The 6,784-nt window shown below is 38.6% G+C and overlaps 1 pseudogene; it reads left to right on the top strand.

Moving 5' to 3' along the window:
- The first annotated feature begins 1,156 nt into the window (after positions 1–1,156).
- Positions 1,157–2,928, top strand: LOC147463289 (uncharacterized; annotated as a pseudogene).
- Positions 2,929–6,784: the final 3,856 nt, after the last annotated feature.

Genomic DNA, 6,784 nt, shown 5'->3' on the forward strand with positions numbered 1-6,784 from the left:
ATAATATGTGCACAAATAATAGTGTTAGTTCATACATTTTGGAACATATACACATACATGTAGGGTCTTTTGATTGTCATAAACAAATGTTCTTACCTCCATATAGACATAGAATAGGTCCACTTAGTGCCTCTTGGTTGTTATGAGATGATTCTCTTACTTCCAAGTGAGGTTTAAGGTATGAAGTAGGATTCACTTGGTTGCATAGAATAGGTCCACTTAGTGCCTCTTGGTTGTTATGAGATGATTCTCTTACTTCCAAGTGAGGTTCAAGGTATGAAGTAGGATTCACTTGGTTGTTAATGAGCTTATGCTCTTACCTCTAATTGAATATGGTGGATTACCTATAGAATTCAATAGGTTGTGATTGAGCGAAAGCTCTTACCTCCTAGTGAATATTAGTCATGCATAGTACTTGGGAGTCACATGGATGTTATCGTACTCATGCTCTTAACTCTATGTTGATATAGAAATTAGAGACCTTAGTTATTTTAGGGTCGATTGGTTGTGTTTGAGCAGTAGCTCCTACCTCCAAGAGACATAGATAGTGGAATGTGAGATGACTCCATCGCTCATCTAGGTTGTCTTGAGCAAAAGCTCTTTACCACCTAGTAGCCAAGAATGATATATCCATTGGTGATCTTTCCTAAAATATTATCTTAATAATATTCATTCATCATTTTAATTTAGCAAATCATATCTATAACCTTTTGTCTTTCTCATTGCGCTATTATGGTGAAAAATTAAAATCATAGGTATCTAATGATTGTAGGATATATTTTGTTGAAGTCAGAAAGCATGGTGCGAGGAAAAGAGTGTTCGTATGTGGAGGAAAAAGAGAGAGGCAAAACATTTTTTTTTTTGGAATGCAAACATTGTGGGCATAAGTGGCACGGCAATGCAACTCGCATCAAACAACATTTATTCGGCACTAGTCCCAATGTGAAAGCATGTGGAGTACCACCTAACGACATATGGGTCCATTTGCAGGATATGTAAAGAAATGCAAACAGGCAGGACTTCGTCCTAAGAGACAGAAGGGCATGACAGGTGCATCAAGTGAGTGTGGATCAAGAAGACATGCAAGCTAACCAAGGAACTTCAATTGGGAACAACCTGAACACCTCAAAGTCCTTACACTTTTCCAAATGGTGCCATGGGAAGGATAGATGCTAGTCTGGGGACATCCAGCAGACCTAGTACGCCTCGGACTCTACAGGCAGCATTCACTCAAGAGTACATGCTCGAATTGAATCTAAAGTGGACACAAGCCTTCATGGCTTGTGGAATCTCATTTAATGTCATAAGAAATACTATTTTCAAAGATTCCCTAATGTCAACTGCAAAAAAAGGATTCATCTATCCTGATTATAATAAAATGCGAACAGAGTATGTTGACAAAGTGAAGAGCAGTACAGAAGTGATTCTTAAGCGAACAGTGCTTGACTTTGTTCTAGGGTTTGGCTGTACCATAGCCCTCAATGGATGGACTAGCTATCAAAAAAAACCATTGATTAATTTCATGGTAAATTTTCCCAAAGGTGCAATGTTTTTGGAGGCCATTGATACCTCATTGAAAGAGAAGACATATCTCTACTTGACAAAGGTATATGAGCAAGCTATTGATCGACTGGGTGGACCAAACAATGTGACAGCTATTGTTACAGATAATGCTTCAAACTACAAAGGAGAGGGTTTAGCCATTATGGAAAAGTACTCAAAAATTACATGGATTTGATGTGCAGCTCACACCCTAAATTTACTTCTAAAGGATATGGGAAGATTATCATTCATAAAACAGGGTCTTATTGACGCCAATCACATAATCAATTTTATACGGGAACATCAATTTACATATGCTTTATTTCACTCCAAGTCTCTGAAAAAAGCACTTCAAATCTTTTGTGCCACACGGTTTGCTACATCATACTATGTTTTGAATAATATCATTGAAGTGCGAGTGGCTCTTACAAAAACTGTTGCAGATTGCCAATGGGAGGCTTGGCTCAGCAAGTATCCAAGCCATCGTGAAGCAGCTCAAAAATGTGTGTTCTTGGTGCAATCTCCTCTTTTTTGGTGGAACATTGACAAACTTGTTGGGATTAGTATGCCCTATGTGGAACTACTAAGGGTTGTCGACACAGATAATTTTGTCATTGGTAGGGTTTATTGGATCATGTCTGAGGCGTTGCATCAAAGCAAAGAATACAACCACTACAATACAAGAGAGAGATCACAAATTGTGCATCTTGTGGAAAAATGATGGGCTCAAATGCACACACCATTGCATGGTGCTGCATTTGTCTTGGATCCAAAGTTCCAGATGAACGGACAAGCCTCCAACAAAGAGTTGATGAGAGAATTTAGAAACGTCTGCGCGCAGTTGTTCCAGGCGATGATGGCATTGATGCATTCCAACAAAGGGTGGATTATGCCAATAGGGAAGGAACTTTCAGAGATCCTTGGGTTCTTAATAGCGTAAAAAATATTTCAAACCCAGTATAGTGGAAAGAAAATGGAGGAGACATAGTTGAGTTACAACACGTGGCGACCAGGGTGCTTTCGATCGCGACATCGAGTGATAGTTATGAGCACAATTGGTCTTCTTATGACTTTGTGCACTCAAAGTGCAAAAATCGCTTAAGTCCTGCTCGTGTTCTAGATCTTGTTTACGTCTTTTGTAACATGTGTCTCCTTCATCACCCACAAAGATAGCCACACGTGCAACTGAACTACACTTTGGAGTGCTTCAAAATCATGAAATTGTGGCGGAACAGAGATGTAGCAACGATGAGATGGAGTGGGAAGTGGCTAGAGAATGTTCAGACAATGAAGAGGTTGATGACCTCGTGCCTGTGATAGATGACAAATGTAAACATATTTTCATGATAATGTATCTCATTTTTTCTCATTGTAGCTCCCTATTGAGCTATATATCTCTTTTTTTATTTAGTATCAACAAAGTAAAGTATTGAAGAGAATTTGCATAAACAGACATTGCTTGACTGTCAACAAAGTCATCAATTAGAAACTCTAGAACAATATCATTGCCAAAAACATAGAGACAATACAATGCGTCTCGAGATTATGAGGTAGAGAGTGTGAGCTGTGTGAAAATAAGCAAGCTCCAAAAAATCTAGCGTATCGATCGATACTATACCGATCGATAAACTATCGATTGATAACATATTGATCGATAATTTATCGATTGTTGATAGTTTATAAATTATACAAAAATACCACATATTTTACGATAATACACGAATAATGACGAGTTATTCGATATAAATTGCATTATTCGGTCAAATAAATGCAACGTAGGGGGCCAATGGTAATGGGGTCCAAATGAGAGATGGTCTATCAAAGAGCAAGGTTAACTAATGGATCTTAAAAGACCTCCAATGGTTAGTGCTAAAAGTACTTTGACCTTAGGCAAGCTAGGGCTGAGCTTGAGGTGGGAACCCCACCTAATCTCCAGGTGCTTGTCGTGCTTGATGACTAAGGTGCATACTTGATGACTAAGGTGCTTGAAGTGCTTGACATGCTTGATGACTAAGGTACTTGAGGTGCTTGTCATACTTTGATGAGGAAGGTGCTTCAGAAGCTTCCCATGCATGGGGGGTAAGGTGCTTGAGTAAAAAAGAGACCATACAAACTTAATGAGGAAGGTGCTTGAGAAGCTTTCCATGCATGGGAGGGTAAGGTGCTTGAGTCAAAAAGAGACCCTACAAACATAATGAGGAAGGTGCTTGAGAAGCTTCCTTTGCATGAAAGTCCCAAAGTTAGGGGAATCTTTGAATTAATCTTCCACTCACCCAAAGGGCACCCCTTTTCTCAAAGGACACATGGAACACATGTCAGACTCTCCCTAGGATTAACCACATGGTGTGTTTGAATGCTATTGGCTGGGCTAAAGAGGGGTCCAATGAGCTTCTAGTTTCATCCAACAAATATCTAGATATTTTCAAGCTCTCTCTCTTTAAGGGGAAAGGAGGAAACTTGTCCAAAGACTACCCATGTACTTGAATGCATGTTGCATGTGATTGGCTAGGGGGGAGAGGGGTCCAATGACCTTGAAACATGTGTAAAATCTACAACTCGCCCCAAGCAAGCAAGGTGGGTGCTAGGGACATATACACCACACACACACTCATTTTGTGGAATCGCTCTCACTTGGTGAAGGTTGAGGAACTCCACCTCCTTCTCCAAGCTTGTGAGAAGTGAGAGCCTACATCAACACTCTTAGCTATGGAATGCAAATCTAATCAAGAGCCATGCTTAAATGATTAATCTTGAAATCTTCTCCATCTTCATTACTATGCTATTATGTATGCTAGCAAGAAGAGTGATGATAAGTGAGGAACTATTTCTTTTTCCTATGGAATGTTTCTTCTTCCTCTTCCCTCTCCTCATTCCCCGCTATCTCTCTCCACCTTCGAAGGTGTTTGAGGCCTTGGGACTGAGGCTTGCGATAGTTAATGCCTTCTACAGAGTTTATGTTACGCTTGTGATGCATGAAGCTTTCCATCTTCATTGCATCACCTAGGTCACAAGGAACACAAAGATTGTATTGTACCAAGTCTCTCTTGATGTCAGAAACTATAATACAAATTCCTATTGGAGGGGGGACCGGCTTCGTATGAATCCGGTCCTCAACTATTGTCATGTTCTCTAAACTCTCTCTCTTGCTTAAGTATTGTTCATGCCAAGTTAACTAAGTACCATGTCTATGTTTCTACCATCAATCAAGCTCACCCGCTATGCTCACAAAGTAATCTCACAAAAGTGCTTCACCTAATTTCCTAATTCCGCGACTCTCAAAGTTCATAGGCCATTTCCATTACACATACTTTCAATGTTTTCAGTGATGATTCAGACTTGCCTTAAATGTTATTTCATTTTAGAATAGTAAATGGATCCTTTTATTTCATCCTTCGTTTCACATCTTGACATCCTTGACTTTTCTTGCATTCTATTGTTTTAGAATGTTAATGTGAAGCTTCACCTTGCATAATTCTAGTAATTTCTAAAGAGAGACACACACACACACACATATATTGATGAGTTCTTTTTATTTCACATTTCATTCATAGCCTCACATGGCTTCACATTTCTTGCATTCTATAAATTAATTCTAATCAATATTCAAGAATGTCTCTTTTATTAAGTGTCCGTTGGCCAAATTTCCTAGTCATCACAAAGAAGAAAACCGGAAATACTATCATAAATTTGTAAGATCGTTGAGCTATTTTCTCACATTTTAAATGTTTTACTTCCCTTTACCATGGTTTGCAACCGGCTAGTCTCGATCTTAAACCGGCTCAAGGATAAACGGCTCAAGGCTAAGCTGAGGCAATCCTTTCCCGAACACCAATTCCAATTAAAATCAACCTAATGACTTTATCACTTTCTTTCTTTTTTTTAGAAAGCCATTGTGACCCTTTCACTTGTTTCTTTAAGTGTCTTTACACTACTTAGGCAGTGAATATTTTTTATTTGAAGCCATTAGGAATACCTTATATTTTTTTGGAAAAATCACCAAAGTACTCCTCTAATTTGTGGAAATTTCCAAAATATCCATCAAATTTCAAAAATTTGCTAGATATCTTTGTAGCTATTTTAACTGGATTGTTCCAGATTTTCTAATCTTTATTTCTTTTTGACAATTTTTAGTACTTAGTATTTGATTTGTCACAAATTACCTTTCAAAAAAGCAATTATGCCTAAAATTAATGAAGCCATTTATCTTCAAAGCCAACATAACCAACTCAAATTCTAGTTTTAGCATCTTGTATTGATAGAACATCAATCTTCTTATGAAAAGCTACAATTTTTTATCTTTAGAAATATTAAATCTCACAATCAATATTTTATATTCGAGGTATTTTGGATTTTATAAAATTTGAGGAGTATTTTTGGAATTTCTACAAATTAGATGGATATTTTGGTAAACCAGTTGCTCCATGTGATTTCAGACACACATTAATACTTACTCTCCATAAATCTCATCCCCCCTTAACTTAGCAGGCCTTTGTGTCTACTCATCTTGTTTAAAATTTTGCAGTGACAGATGATGAAGTTAGATATAGGGTATAGTTTTTAAAAAATACAATTGACATGGTATTTTTTTGTGTGAGCTGCTACAAACGCTGAAAGACGTCAACACTCGACGAAAAACAGAGAAAGAGCTGGTGGGTAGCACCATCGTGATCCTATCACCCTAGCTCACCGAGAGAGAGAGAGAGAGAGAGAGAGAGAGAGAGAGAGAGAGAGAGAGAGAGAGAGAGAGAGAGAGAGAGAGAGAGAGAGAGAGAGAGAGAACCTTTGACACCATCCACTAGGGGAGAGAGAAAAAGAGCGAAGACAAACTTCTTGGGGGGGTGGTTAACCTTTTCTCATCCTGTGTATTTTAAACAAGTTGAAAGTTCACTATGGCGTAGATAATACTAGTATGTGACCCGCGCGTTGATGCGGCAAAGAAAAGCATGGCAATTGGATCTCTCTCTCTCTCTCTCTCTCTCTCTCTCTCTCTCTCTCTCTCTCTCTCTCTTGGGAGGAGAATGAAATTGTAGTCCTTGGAATCACTCTAAGAAAAAACCCATGCACACTCGTTACCTTGAGCACCTATTTGCTACTACCATGTGCTACCATGGCAGCAGGCAATGCTTTTTCCCCTATTCACCACCACTTCACAATTGAGTTATTGCTCTAAACATTGTGGCACCACCACTTGGCCTATCGTACCTATGTGTAATCACCACCAACTACCTTGGTCTAGGTCTTG

Source organism: Adiantum capillus-veneris, chromosome 2, assembly GCF_014529385.1.
Source record: "Adiantum capillus-veneris isolate H3 chromosome 2, ASM1452938v2, whole genome shotgun sequence".
Classification (NCBI taxonomy): Eukaryota; Viridiplantae; Streptophyta; class Polypodiopsida; order Polypodiales; family Pteridaceae; genus Adiantum; species Adiantum capillus-veneris.